Below are 14991 nucleotides of genomic sequence, written 5' to 3'. Positions count from 1 at the left end.
TGAGGGAGCTTCACATACTTATCTCACTGGGGTCCCCTCAGGCAGCCGGGCCCCGCCGCCGCGGCCCGAGGGCTTCAACAGCGGTGGGGGCCAAAGGAGCTGGAACTCCCCCCGCGGCGCGCCGGCTGCTGGGAGCTGTAGTGCGGCGGCCGGCAGCGACCTCACGCCCCCGCCGGCAGCGTCCCCCGGGGGGAACTACAGCTCCCGTCGCGCTCCGCGCGCGGGTAGACCGGGCCCGCCCGCTCCCGCTCCCCCGCCCTCGCGGCCGCGCGGAGCGAGGCAGCGGCGCGTGCGCGGTGGCGTGAGCTCGCGCCGCTCCCCGCCCGTCCCTGCGAGCGCCGGGCGGCGGTGGCGGCGGCGGGATGGGGCGCGAGGCGGGGCGTGCCCGCCGCGCGTGAGGCCGAGGCGGAGCCGCTGCGCGGGCGAGCGGGACCCCCCGACGGTCAGTGCGGGGGCGCGGGGGGCGGACGGGCGGCCGACCCGGCCCGACACCCCGGTGAGGGGCGCGGGGCCGTTCCGGGTCCGGGCGGGCGGGCGGGCGGGGGCGGAGGAAGAGGGGGAGCACACAACTGGCGGCGCGAGCCGCCACCGCCCCGCGGCGCGCGCGGCTGCCGGGTGGGGGAGGGGCCGGCGCGGGCTGCTCGAGAGGGAGGGGCGGGGCCTCGGGAGGCTCCCCTCATTTCTTCTCGGGTCGCTGCTCGCCCTCCCTCCCTCTCCGCTACCTTCCCTTCTTCCCTCCTCTCTCTTTCTCGTCTCTGCTCCGTCTCTCCTTTCCTCCTCTCTCTTTCCTTGCTTCTTCCTTTCCTTTCCTCCCTCCCCTCCGTTCCCCGTCCGGGCGGGTGTCTCTGCCCGTGTGCGGTACTTACGGGCCGTGTTGTCCCTCCTGTCCTTACGGGAGCAGGCGCCGGGCACCTTGTTTCATTAAGCGTTTGCTGCCTTTGGATCGTGCAGGGTTCGCTGCAGCTCAGTCTCGGATGAGAGCCGTGCTGGGCTGTGGGTTGGCTCTCTGCGAGGTCGTTTTGGGTTGTTATTTTTGTGGGGAGGGAGAAGTCAGGGATTTTTATTAATTTACCTTCACCTAGAAGTCGCATCTTAAAACCCAGAAAATTTACCGTTATTGTGAATTTTCTGCATTTAATGTGGTTAACAGGTTCTAAGGATGTCGTGTTTCCTACCTGATAATGTTGTTTAGAAAGTGTTGTGTTACTGTTCATCATAGAATCACAGAATGGTTTGGAAGGGACCTCAGAGACCATCTAGTTCCAGCCCTTCTCCCGTGGGCAGGGACACCTTTCACTAGACCAGGTTGCTCCGAGCCCCATCCAGCCTGGCCTTGAACACTTCCAAGGATATGTCAGTGGGTGATGTATGAGGAAATACATCTTATTTTTAAGTGCTAACAGATGTTAAAACAAGTGACAAAGAAAATGCCAACAATCCACACCAAAAGTATTTGCTCATGAGAATGATGTGGTTTGGATTTCCCCCACCCTGATGTCTCTGAGGTTAATGATAATTGTTAATAGGAAATAATCATTTTAAAAAACCTAGGCTAAGGCTTTTTTGCCAGCTGCATAAACCAGGGTGATTTGTGCAAGTCCCTTGTTCCGGCATAGGAAGACAGCCCTAGTTGCATTCTTAAAAGTGTTTCTAATCTGGAAACGGCTTGAAGTGCTTACCATGAGTGCTCAGCATTGCTGTAATGCACCCTTTCAGGAGTGATGTTAAGGCTCTGTTGGATATGACGCAGGATGGTAATGGATGTAAATTTATTAATGAGCTTGCAGGAGAATGGCAGAGGGATCCCTTAGATCCCGTAGGTTTGGGTTTTGATGTTGTTTGAAGTGCTGCATGCAGCTTATGGTGAATGGTGCTGTGCTTCATTTCAGTGCAGTCTGTGTGTAATCCATACAGTCAGTGTGACAAGCTCTTGGGAGGCTCTTTCCTACAGAGAAATAAACAGAAATTTAAAAAAGCCCTTCCAAACTCTTGTAGTTTTGAGCATTTAGTACTTCTAAGTGTGTGAAATTTATTAACCCCCTTGCTGTAATGTTCTAGCTAACTACATCAAGAATAGAGTGTCTATTATGGTGAAGTAGGGAACTTTACATTCCCTGGCCTAGGGATCTTATTTCTAGCTTGCAGAAAATAAGTTGGTTTCTTTAGTCTTCCCACATCTGAAATGGAGCATAGGAATAGCTGCCTTCAAATCTTAATACTCCATGTGCAACTTTGGCACATGTCTTAGTTAAGGTATATTCAGGGGTGGGCAGGCATATTTTGTAGTTTGGATTGGTGGGGTTTTTCCCCAAAGTAAGGATTTTACTGTAAAACCCCTGGTGTGATTGTAGTTATGTGGGAAAGAAAGTTCTTTTTCTGTATGGCAGACTATTTCCTTTTTGATGTGTGCATGTCTACACTGGAATATATTGTCCTGGAATTGCAATAACTGTGTTCCTGCTTCAGAGCTGCATGGCTTGATTCTGTTTGTGTCCTTAAAGCAAAGCTGACATGAACAAGTACTGCATCTAACACTTTGGGGTTCTGATCTCCACTGTACCCTTCAGGCACTCTTTCCCAGTAAGTTTTAGCTGTATTTTCTTACAGAAAAGGTTTGCATATTTCCTGAGTAAACATTGCTATTTCTTACAGGCAGTTTTTAGACTAATATGGAAGATGCTGCTGTTCAGCAGTAAATACCAACAAATGCTAATTTTCTTTCCTTCTGTAAAGCTTGGTGTCGTGTAGCTAGCCTCAAAATGCCAAAATATATGATGTGTATGTATGATATGAAGGTATGATATTTACCTTCAGTTTACTGTAGTATAGTGTAGCATAATCTACCAAGCTTGTCTGTGAACGAATGTATCTGATTATGTTGAATCAGTGAATGATTCGCTACCCTTACAACTAGTCATGGTTTGCTTTGTGCCATCCTTCATCATCTCCTTCTGCTGTTCTCCAGAGCCTCATGGATCATAGTTTTAAAATTGTTGCTCAAGAAATATTAAAAGTATATCAAATGGGCCCAGAGATGGGCTGGAAGTACCTTACGGAGTAGGAAGTTTTACTTAGGCTGCATCCTCAGATGTGGTGGTGTTGAGGGGTGACTGCTGTCCAAATAAGTTTTACATCTGCTTGCCGTGACCAAAACCAGAAGGGTAATGGATGCAGGTTGAGTTTAGAAAAAGGAAGAGTATGACTCCTTTCCTGTCTATACTTACCCTTCTCATCCCAGCCATCCCTCACCTTTTGGGCTTCATGTCAAGGAACACAAACTTGGTTGAAGGTGTGGAGGACCACCACTTTGATGGTGGCAGCAACAGCAAATCTGCAAAGCTGAACAGCAGCAGGGATCCAGTGCTCCCTGATTCCAGTTTTTCTTGAGGCTGCAGTAAAAACTGGGGAATGACTGCTTACTTGGGGCAGCTGCTGGGAAGTGGAGGTTGTATATGGTATTACGCAAGTAAGGAGTGGTGATCTGGTAGGTTGGCTCACACAACCCTTGTCTCAAATATATCCAAGGATTTTCTAGTTTATTCTGTGCTGTTACTACCGGATAATGTTCTAGGAAAAATTTATTTAGGTTTTATCAGTAAAGTGTTGTGACAATTTTGAACTAGTAGGGAAGAATTTGTGAAAAAGATAAATATGAAGTACAGTGACTTCAGTGGATAATAAGAAGGTAAAAGCAACACTTAATGCCTAAATGAAGTGTGTCTGAGCAAAAATACTTGGAATGTGTAACTGGGTCCTTAGTGTTGTTTACTATTAATTGTGCATTAAAAAAGCACAGAAAGCATCTCTTTTTCTTATCTAATGATGAATTCCAAATATGCATCAGAGACTGAGATCTGCAAATTCAAAACCGTGAGATCACAGTGTTTAGAGCAATCAGTTCACTACCTACGCGGAGTATTTCCTTTGATAATTAATTAAGGTGTGTTTAAATAGAAAACATGATTAGTATTTTTTCCTTGTCTAGTTCGTGTGATACTAAGTAAACAAAAGTACAGATAATGAAGATGTCCCAGTTTCTTTCAGAAGCAGCTTGGTGTAGGATCCTGACTAAAAAATATCAACTAGTTATTTACTAAACACATAATTTTATAATAATAAAGAAAAAGTGCTTGCCAGATGCTAAAACAGTAATAATGTAAATCTGAGTAAATGTAGTGAATTGTTAATGTGTGTTAATAGTATTGTGATATTTAGCCCAGTTTAAAAAATATTTGTAGAGAAAATGTTATATTTTAAATAAGCAAATTTAGTATTGTTTTCTACATGCAGAATAAAGTAATGCAATTATTCTGATATAATAATAATAATTGAGGAATGTGATGTAAGTCACTTTGTCTGTGCTAGTGTGTCCTTAATCGTTAAGAGCTTGCCATCTGTCCATTTATTGTAAGTGCTAGGAAGATGGGCAGAAATACAGACCTTAAGCAATCAGTGCAAAGAGAAAATTTCTTTAAAAGAAGGATTATGATCCTTGGTGTTACACATTAATTTATGGTGTGACCTTGTAGGTAATCCCTGCCTTGCTTCCATCTAGGCTGCTGTCTTCCCTGGAGGAAGCAGGGAATGGTTAATGATTCTTGCCAGCTACAGCCCAACAGGAGCACAGTGCTGGGGAAGACCCTATGTGAAGGTGCAGAGATGCACTATTTTGGCTGCTGGGGGCTACACTTTTTCATAGGAATAGGTCCACCCTTCATTGCAGTGGAGGGGTCAGCTTCGCGAACAGTAGGAGCAGATTCCTCATATCCACTCTGCCGTCTTTATTCTCCTTCTCACCCACAAGGAACAGAGCTTTTTTAGACTGGCTATTCTGGTCTCTGGAGGCACACGAGGAAAGCAAGGGATGAGTGATGGCTGTTTGCATGAGGTGGGAGCGGCCAGATGGTTGCTGGAGAGGAAGAAAGAGGAGCGAGTGCTGGCTGGTAAGGTTTGACATTCCAAATCAGAATGCAAGTTTGGACCAAACTGGAAATTATTTTAAGGAAAATAAATTTAGCTTCATGTTGGTTGTTTTTTACATTTCTTAGCAGTGACTTATTCTTGAGTCAGTTCCTATAGTTATGTATAGATAAAATGTATTTTTGTTACATTTTTGTCCTCTCTAGTATGAAGATTTCACAGGTTTCTGTTATCTAGGTGAAGGCAGCTCATGAAGTTTGCTTCCTGTTTTACAGTTCAGTGGGATCGCTGGGCTTTTTCTAATACTAGAGGTCAGGACATCTGGCAGAAGGGAGCTCTTGGAACTGATCATAGAACTCTACTACCAGACTTTGAAGAATGGTTTTTGAAAACACAACATAAGATGATAATTCTGTTAGCTTGACACTAGTGGGAAAAGGGATATCACAGTGATAAAAATTGCAGCTTCTCTTTCTCACAAAAAAATAAGTAAGAATTCTTCCAGGATATTATTTCTCTTTAAAATCATACGTAACTTTGTAAAATGGGAGTTACAGCTACGAGTTTGAAGCTATAATTTAATGTTCATCCTATAATGACTTTTGTGAAGTTTAACATTTAACTTACCCTGGTGGTGAAGCTTGTTGCTACTTTAACATTTCTAGCCTGCCCTGTTGTGTTTTGTAAATGAAGATCAGCAGTCAGGTGCAGAATTTTTCTGGATGTTACCATGAAAATAAATTTTCGTTGAGTTTTATTACCGTGAATTAAATTGCGTGCTAAGTGTAAATTCTAGTGTTGAACATGCCAGCAATGAAACTCTCTCGTTTCATGGTAGTAGTAGTTTTCTACCATGAATACTGTGGAAGTTAATAATTCTCAATTAATGTTTTCGTATGTCCAATATAGTGCTTTCATATACTTGATACTGGGTGTATTAATGTAGTGTATAATTACTGATAAAAGATAACTAAGTTGACAAGATATTTTACTGTATTTGTACTACTCCAGTAGATTTTAATATTGTGAACCAAATGCTATATATAAAAGTGTAATGCTAATCTGTACAAAACCCAAAATACCTTTTTTTTAAAAATTGGATTAGAAGAAAAGTGTCATTTCCTCTTCCAATCTTCAATTGTGGTGGCTTCAAAGGAGATGCTGTTCTTTTAAGATAGCCTAAAGAGCTTTTCACCTTTTATGGGATATTTTTAATTGATTGAATGGACTAAAAATGTAAGAGCTTGGGGGTGGGAAAATACCAAGTGATTGAACAGATTTACCCAGAAACTCATTGAATTATATCAGTTTAATGGTTTTAACTTTTCTTGTTCCTCAGATGTTTTAATCTTTACAGGTTCTCTAAGTTTGCTTCGTTCTGGCCACTTGCTAATTTTAGATGCAGAGATCTTTCACAGGTCATGCTTCTGAAGTTTTCATCCTGAACTTTGGGGTTGCAGTTCTCCAAAATTCATACAATGTGTGTCACCAGTTAGCAGATGCCTTTTAAGCAGTCAGGTTTTGAAACGTTGTTGGAGGAAACAAAATTCAACTTTCCAGCTGAAAGAGGAAGTGATGAATATGTGGAGTTCTTTGCTGTCTGGATGGTTCAGTAAATTAGTGTGACTGATACACTAGGATATATATATTTAAATGCATGTTCCTTCACAGAGATAATTAAAAACTAATTTTCTGGCAATGGCTTTCACAAATGTATCTTTGAATATGCCAGGACCTGTATACACCACCAAAAAGCAATGAAGATGGTGCATCAGTTTTACCTGCGTCACTCATTTTATGTGCTGCAATTTTATGATATCTTATGTGGTCTATGATCAAACTTTTTTGCAGTTTTCTATGGGCTTCTTTTGGTTGCTCATTCTTTATCTTTTATCTTTAAATCCTTTAGGAAGTAAGTTTTTAATGTTATTTCAGTCGAACTTTGAAGACATCTAAAAGATACACAAACATGTCAAAAAAGTTTGCAGTTAGTGTGTATCATTAGAACAGTCAGTTGTAGGTGGGTATTTTGACAGGTAGTTGCATTTGGTGGGCTTTAGTACTTATGTGCAAGGATTTCACCACTCTTAAAATTGCCTTACACTGATGGAGGCAGTTTATTCCCTTTTGAGGGAGGGATAGGACAAAGGCCATCTTTGGTCTTATGTGTACTGGGGCTTCCATTAAACTGTCTACTCTAATTTTAATTGTAGCAGCATGACTTATGTTTAGACAAGGCAATACAACATTTTGGAATGGCAATCAGAAATTGTTTGGTTCTGTGCTATCAAATGCCAAACTTCTCCTCCATCTGTGGAGCATTTGTATTTTTAATGTTGTATTTGTGTTATTATTCAGTTAATTTTTGTTATATTTGGCAAATAAGTTGAGAACATCCATCAGTGTATTTCTTAAGGTATGGGGGGTTTTTTGTGATATTCTCAAGACATAGGATTGCTGAAAATTACTGCAGTAAATGCTACAGACTAAGCTGAATGAAGCCTGTTTTAGAAAATATATGTGAATTTTATTTTAAATTCTAAGGATGTTTATACATTTTTCTAGAAGGCTGATGTTTCATGTAGGCTTTCTTCTAAGGCTGTTTACTAGGTAAATTGGCACAGAAGACAAGGCAAATACTGTGAACTTGTGGGTGCTGCTGCTGTTCCAGTAATTGGCATTTTAATGGATGACAGATTCCTGCTTTCTCTGCAGAGACCAACAGCTGCCCCATGGTGGGTGGTGCTGCACCTTGCCTTGCATCTATCTGTGAATGTTTTCTGTGTTCACATGCGTGACATTTTGCAACATCTCAGCCCTGGAGGTGGTGATGTTAATCATAATTAATAATCTGCTGAGCTTGTAAATATTTAAATTGACTTTCCCCTTGGGTATTGAGTGAATCTGGGGCATACAGAGAAAACAGAACTTGTTAATCCCATCTCTACATATGGTACTGAAAAAAATAACTAAAAATTCAGAAATTTGCTGAAAGGCTAAATCCTTCATGTGGTGTTGATGAAGAGTTGTCACTGGCATTAATAGGAATATGTCTGGGAAGAGGAGATGGTATAGCCCTACTCTTGTGTGGAAACTTAAGATACCATGCTAAAAATAAAAATTTTCTTTTCCGTAAAGCAGGAGTTTGAGTGACATTGACATCTATTCCCACAGGTTCCTGCTGTAGACATAACATGGATCAGCAAAACAATTACTTTGTTGGCATGTCTCAAAACAGATCTCAAAATGAAACAAGCCATGTCAGAAAAAACATTTTGGTGGGTAGAACTGCATCTACAATAAGGCTGTGCTAAAAACTGCTGTGCTGGGAGCACAGAAATGTTACACATCAATCCATTATTGTTAAGTTGGGGAAATGTTTGCATGCAACCCAGTCCGTGCTTGGTGTTACTCAAATTGGGCTTAGTAAAGAAACCAGTGAAGGCTGGCTTCCAGGTCAATAGCCATTGATGTTAGCTTGATAATAAACAGGACTCTTAAGCCAAAAGCAAAGGTGATGCAGGTAGACATAGTTATCAAATAATCACTAAGAATAATCAGCTGATATACATAGTTATTAAAGAATCACTAAAAATAATCAGAGAAGCTGTTATATAAGCAGTGCTTCTGGAGCAAAGTCTTTTTTTACTTTTCCTTTCTGCTGTTATGGTAGAATGGGTTTTATCTCAACCACCATAGTTCTGTTTAATATTCACTAAAAGTTGAATATGTATTGCCTGTGTTACACTGGAACATGCAGGGTTTTAAACATGAAAAGAATCATACATGGAAATTGATCATCTCTGTCGTGTATCACACTACAAAGAGATCAAGCAAAGCTGGTCTTAGCTTCTCCTTATGCTACAGAGTTCAAGCGACAGCCTGTAATTGATAGATCTTTTCATCTGTTCAGTACATGGTGGCAAAAATTCAATATAAAGCATAAGAAACTTAATTTTCATAGTTCAAACCCTAAAGGTTTGTGTGTCATTAATCTACTTTCAGAAATTGCTTCTTTCTGGAAATGATAAGGCCTTAGAATTGAATATTCTTTGCCTTTGGTAAAGTAAACTGGATTATTTGTACTGACCTCCCAGGTAAAGGATTATAAAGTGACTTCTGCAAAGTTAATGATGTTTGAAAATTCTGTGAATAAAATAATAGTCACAATTCACCCAAATCAGTGAAGAAGCATGGTGCTTCTAATTGATTTTTTTCTATATCCAGTCAGAAAGATGATATCTCAATAGTGGATTAGAAAGCGACACTGCCTGGACTCAGTGTGCAGTTCTCTGGGCAGCACCCATGCTCTGCCGCTCCCTCTACAGGTTAAGCAGGTTTATGCGGTTGAGTGTATAAGACACAGAGTGTGACAAGGCTCTGTCCCTGTGGAACTCTGTCTGCTTGAGGGCTCTCAAAGGGCACACCAGCAGACACCAGTTAAGTGATGTTTGTAGAGGGACACACACAGCTCCTGATTTCGTTGTAACTGGCGCGGGTTGGAAAGATGATGGTAGTGCAGCAGCAGGGCACTTGCCTGCACAAGTCGGCTGAGCATTCCGCAGAGCTTGAACTCTACTTGCTGGCAGGAGCCTCACAACGCCTTACTGCATCTCCACTGCTGCTGTTGAATTTGCCAGGTGAATTACTGCTGTTACAGAAAGGCCAGTGTGTTATATTGCACATTTCTGGTGTGTGGGCATGTCCCAGATTTGTTGCCACTGTTAAATCCAAAGCAAAGAGTCTTTGATAATTGCTGTTTACCCTTGTCATTTCTAGTATTTTAGCATGTGTTAGGTAAGACACTCTTAAAAAACCCCCACAAACCCCAAAATTAGAGCTTTAATAGGCTTAGTTGTTTTTTACTGGGTGTTGGAACTGAACATGCAGAGCTCTGGCCTCTCTGGAATACTAGATTCCTCTCTGTTGTTTGATCTGTCACAGATAGTCTGCAGATGCACTTGAAAGAATAGCAGAAATGCTTTAAACTCCTGTAAAACATTTTATGCTAAATCCATTGATTTTTCTTCTGCTTCATTTTGCATTTTTTAGTCTGAATAGCACTTGCTTTTTTAACAGCATTTGTAGTACATTCAGCTCAACCAGTCATGGGTTTAGGATGTTATGTTTTTTTTTCTCTGACTCCACTAAGTTGGCAGCTGTTCTCAAGCTGGCTGCATTCAGGTACTGGAGTGTGACGGGACGATGCTGTAGTTTAAATCTCTGATCAGGGGAATTTGTCATTAAATAGATCCAGCCCAAGAACTGATTAAAGTATAAAAATTAGTATTAATTTGATAAATCATAATTGCTGTACAGTTTGCTGCAGACCTTTGATGACTAGGGATTAGACAACTCTTTGAAGGACTTGTCAGAAAACGTGAATTGTAGAAAAACTTGCATGCAGTCCTGAGGGCAAACAAAACCAGTGGTGATACTATGTTTATAGTGATTGTTAAGAAAGTAAACTGCACACCTTTTGTTGTATTTTTCTGCCTTCCTTTGTTAAGTGGTAAAAGTAAAACTTTCTGTTCTGTTTTATGTGCATTAGCACTGGTACAAGTGGAAATTTGGAGAGGTGAACAAGAGAGAAGGGGCAGGGTTGTCACACCAGGAATAATTCTAAGGCCAGTCTAGGCAGTAGTGGGTATTACATATGTTGCACAGTGTGGTGGTTTTCAGAAGTATAGGAGGGTTCAATATGTTAGCAAGACAGTTGTAGTATTCAATTCAACTCTCAGTAATTCAGCTCTTATCAAAAGCTACCATATCTTAATTTGGATGGAAAAGTTTTGTTTCGGAGGCTGATACTTAAATTTTTTTTTAAAAGCACAAACCAAATTCTTCAAACTGTTTCTGAGAATTCAGCTAGCAAGAAAATACCTATTTTCTGTAATAATGAATATTTTGGTAATCAGGCAAATCTTTCAACTGCTACTTGTAATTTAGAGGGGAAACCTTAATTTGGCAGGAGAAGACCTCCCAGATTGCCTTGCTTATGTGTGGCCCATAATTTGCAGAAGTTTTAATGAGAACTGACTGTGGGAGAAATAGAAGGTGGCAAGAGAAGCCTGGGAAACAGTAAGCAGCCAAGAGGTGAGGTTAGATGAGACACTGGGTGTGGAGGACAGGAATGGTGAAACTGGAGTTGCACAGGTCTAGGTTGTGAACACCTGCTTGGTGAGGAAAAGATTGTGAGATAGAGGAGGTACAGCCCTGATGGTGGAGGAACTGGACTGCAGGAAAGGGGATGAGGAAGCAAATGGAGAGAGCCTGGGGAAGAGTGTGACTAAACCATGGAGTAGGAAACTAATGTACGGGGCTTGAGTACTGTACTGGAGGTGTTGGATTACTTTGTGCTGACAAGACCATGGGAACCAAGAGCAAGATTTACTGGGGGTAAAAACAGAGTCCTGTGCAGTGGAGTAGCACATTGCCAAGAAGTTTGAAGAACAAGAAATTATTCTGAGGGTGGGCAGTAGCAGTTGCAATGCAGCTGGCTGATTAGTCAAGGTACTGCTACAGAAGTCTGGTCTGGGTACAGTGCCCATCTGCTTCATGGAGCGGAGTCCAGGCCTTCTGCTTGTTACTTGAGAAAGCTGCCATGTAAAGCAATGAAACAGCTCATTAGCTGGACAGTTATTTGCGAGAATGCCTCTTATATATTTGGTAGTGATCATAATGTAGTGCACTGCTTTGAAACTGCTTCCATGGCAGTTGATTCAGCTGGGGAAAGACATGTGGCAGGGCTTGCAGGGATATCCCTGAAGGATGGTAATGAGCCATATGGGGGGAGCCACATGTGGGGCATAGTTTTTGTACCCTCTGTATAGGGCTTTGGTTGTTACCCTCTAACAAAGATTTATGCCCAAACTTTTCTTGTAGACTACTTGCTTTGAAGAGGTAGTGGGACAGACAGTGGGATATAAACTGTCACAGCCTGCCTCTCCAGGGAAATAGGATATTACAGCAAAATAGTGTGGTGGTATAAGCAGTGCAGGATGCAGAGCCATGGGACAGGGGCTTTTCCTAGGCAGTCCTGGTCCATCCCTTTTCAATGTGCTCTCTCCTGGAGCAAAGCATTTAACCAACCATCCCCTTCCAGGGGTCCAATTTTTGTTTTTCCCAAGATGTGTCTCTGGGAAACAGCCTGTGAGTTGCATCCTGATGGAGCTCTACAGAGCTAGGGGCTGTAATACTGTTTTCCCTGAAGTGAACCAAACTGGAAAGCACGTGCTGCCACATATCTGGAGATTTTATCTTCATGCGATTGCAAAACTTTATCATAATGGGATTGGAAACCTTGGTTTTGATATTTCTAAAATGTCTAGAGTATTATTTAATTATTTGTTTTAAGGCTGGCTCTTTACTGATTAGATTATTGAAGAGCTGGAATACCCTCAATAATAGGGAATAATCTGGATACAGCTGCATATTCTAAATGTGAGCTGGCTCCTCCAAGAGTCCACTCAGATATGGATGTGGTCTGTAGCTCACTGATTGTTGAGAGCTAAGTAGTTTCATCTGTTTGTATATCACTCTTCCTGAGCTGGAATGGACTCTCAGAGCAGAACTTGAAATGCCTTGGATGGTGCTGTAACTGGCAGACTTTATCCACCCCCAGGTAAGTGAGAGACCACACAAAAGCTGTTTTTGTAACTTTAGAGCTGATCTGATGCTGGCATTATTTGAAAAATGTACAGCTTATTCCTATGTGACTTCAACTGCATGATTATACAGCCTCCTTTGAAGTAAATTTTCCAACATTGTCATGGCATCACATGTCCTGTAAAGTAATCTGAGGTTTAAGAGCTGAATGCTGCTAAACAATTTGTATTTTATTCTTTTTATCAAAAAAACTTTGTGAAGTCCCTTCTTGAGGCTTTAATTCTTGCCAATTTTGAAGAGTGTGTGACTCACAGGGGAGTTACTTAATGCTGTGTTTGTGTGATTACTCGTGACTTGTGAAATTTTAAACTTGCTTTGCCTGTCTACATGAAGTACTTCCCTATTCCTTCTCCTTTCATGACCATGTTACCTTATTAAAGAAAGGAAAGGGCACTGGTTTTATATCTGACCACTGCTTATTAAATGAAACAGATGGCTTCTGATGTCATTTTGACATTTGACTGCATGGCAGCATTTCAGCCTAAGAAGTGTTCAAATGAAAGCAGTGATTTGTATTAAGCTTTTCAGTATGTTGTAAAAAATGCAATAGATACAGAATTGAGATGTGACACAGACATTGGATAGTCTTGGTAAATAAATTCTAAGTCGATCTTCTCATCTTATTAAAAAGTCTCAACAATTATATGAGTACCACTCATGTTTTCTGAAGTGTTTTGACATACTTAGCCCACAACTGATCATTTTTTATTCTTCTTATGGTTCATTACTTTCCAAAATGGAGCATGTTTGTTACTAGGATATTTTTTGTCCAAAAATGGTGTGCCTCATTTCTTCAAGAACCAGGTCCTTCATGCATGTCCAGATCTTTTGGATTGAAGGTCTGTGATGATGAGTGAGGTACTGCTGTGTTCTCTGTCTTGCTTTTGGAGAATTGTGATTGAGCAGGTACTGGTAGCTGAGTGAGGATCCCCACTCTGCCTCCATCTTTTGATTATTAACTTCTTGGGACTATTTTCAATGTGACACCCAGGTATTCAGAGGGTCTCTTTTTTGGCAAAATGAAATGACTGGGGGATACCCACTGTGCTTCAGATGTGGTCTTGCATAATACTTGTTGCAGAAAAATTCCACATCCTTTGTTCCGCCCAGGAGCTTTACAAAATAACATCTGTGCATGCAATCACCTGTTTCTGCTGCTGTCAGAGTCACAGTACAGACTTAGTGCAAAACAGAAATAATGAAGCCTTCTGTACTGAATGAAAGAGCTGTGAATTTGGTCTTTCAGACTGTGCCTCTCTTTAATGTGTTCATGCTGACTTAGATGACACGCTGTTGAAAGTGAGATCTATTAAAGCTGGCTGTCATGTCTCTCTGTCTTCCCTTTTCTATGGTTTTTCCAAACCTCATCTTTAGTTACTAAATATGTAGCTCAGACTGATTTTTTTAGGAAAAAGTTCAGTTATTTTCAAATATGAGACTTGGAAAACCACATTATTTCACCTGTGAAGGCATCTCCCTTCCTTTTCCCAACCTACTTTCCTGTGCTTGGTCTATGGTCTAGAAGATGGTGATGGCATGACGGCTAGATTTTGTGTTAATGACGTACCTTCTTTCCACGTTTAAAGTCTCTTATAATTTAGTATTTCCTTGGAGAATAGAGGAAAGGTCATGGTTCTGCCCATGTTCAGTGAAGGCTTATATTTGACATTCAGTTATTCTGAAGGCTCGACTCAGTGTTGAGCAGGAAGTTGGTTCAGAAACTGCATTTTGGGAGTTCTGAATAAAGTAGCTAGGTCTGAGAAGGTGCTTGAAGTGCGAGAAGCTCTCTAATGCTGTCATGTAACAGCATTTGTGGCTTCAGTGGAAGAGGAGTCAAATGTCAAGTGAACGAGAAGCGGTGGGAGTCAAGGAGCCTGCTCTTGGCAGGGAGGTAAGAAGGGACTTCTTGGGATATTGGGGAGAGACTGAGAGCCAGTGGGAAAAATGGGGACAAGGTGAAAAGATTAGGTAGATAATCATGAGGTAACAAAAAACAGCAGCAGAGAACATTCAGGAAGAAGTGGGAACTGGTAACTAATCAGATAGAAGAAACAGAGGAAGAAGAGAGAGAACTTCCATCTGCAAGGAAGTGGTGTGCTGCACGAAAGTAGGAACCACCCAAATGAAAACAAGATGAGGGAAAAGTGGGAAACTGAGCTTGAGTCACAGAGACCAAAGCAGATGAAGGTCAGGTTGTCTGTGACACACTGAGGGTGAAACAGTAGTCAGTCATGACAAGAGCCATGGGAGTACTGACACTGGGTAGTAAAGAAATCAAAGCTTGAAGTTACAAATAGTAAGAAATAATTGAAATCTGAGGAGATGAAGATGTGTGTGCAGTATGACAAAACAGGTGCCCAGAGAAAGAGGTTGCACTCCCGTCATCGTGGTTCTGCCTCTTCT

The 14991-nt window shown here is 41.6% G+C and overlaps 1 protein-coding gene across 1 annotated transcript in view; it reads left to right on the top strand.

Moving 5' to 3' along the window:
- Positions 1-256: 256 nt before the first annotated feature.
- RALBP1 (ralA binding protein 1) overlaps positions 257-14991 on the top strand; it is a 33658-nt gene continuing 18923 nt past the window's right edge. Inside the window, exon 1 of the mRNA XM_032122006.1 lies at positions 257-442. The gene's annotated coding sequence lies outside the window, so the exon portion shown is untranslated. The remainder of the gene's footprint in view (positions 443-14991) is intronic.

This window comes from Corvus moneduloides, chromosome 1 (genome assembly GCF_009650955.1).
Source record: "Corvus moneduloides isolate bCorMon1 chromosome 1, bCorMon1.pri, whole genome shotgun sequence".
Taxonomy (NCBI): domain Eukaryota; kingdom Metazoa; phylum Chordata; class Aves; order Passeriformes; family Corvidae; genus Corvus; species Corvus moneduloides.
Note: the sequence above shows the minus strand (reverse complement) of the source record. Positions and strands in the feature narration are given on the sequence as shown.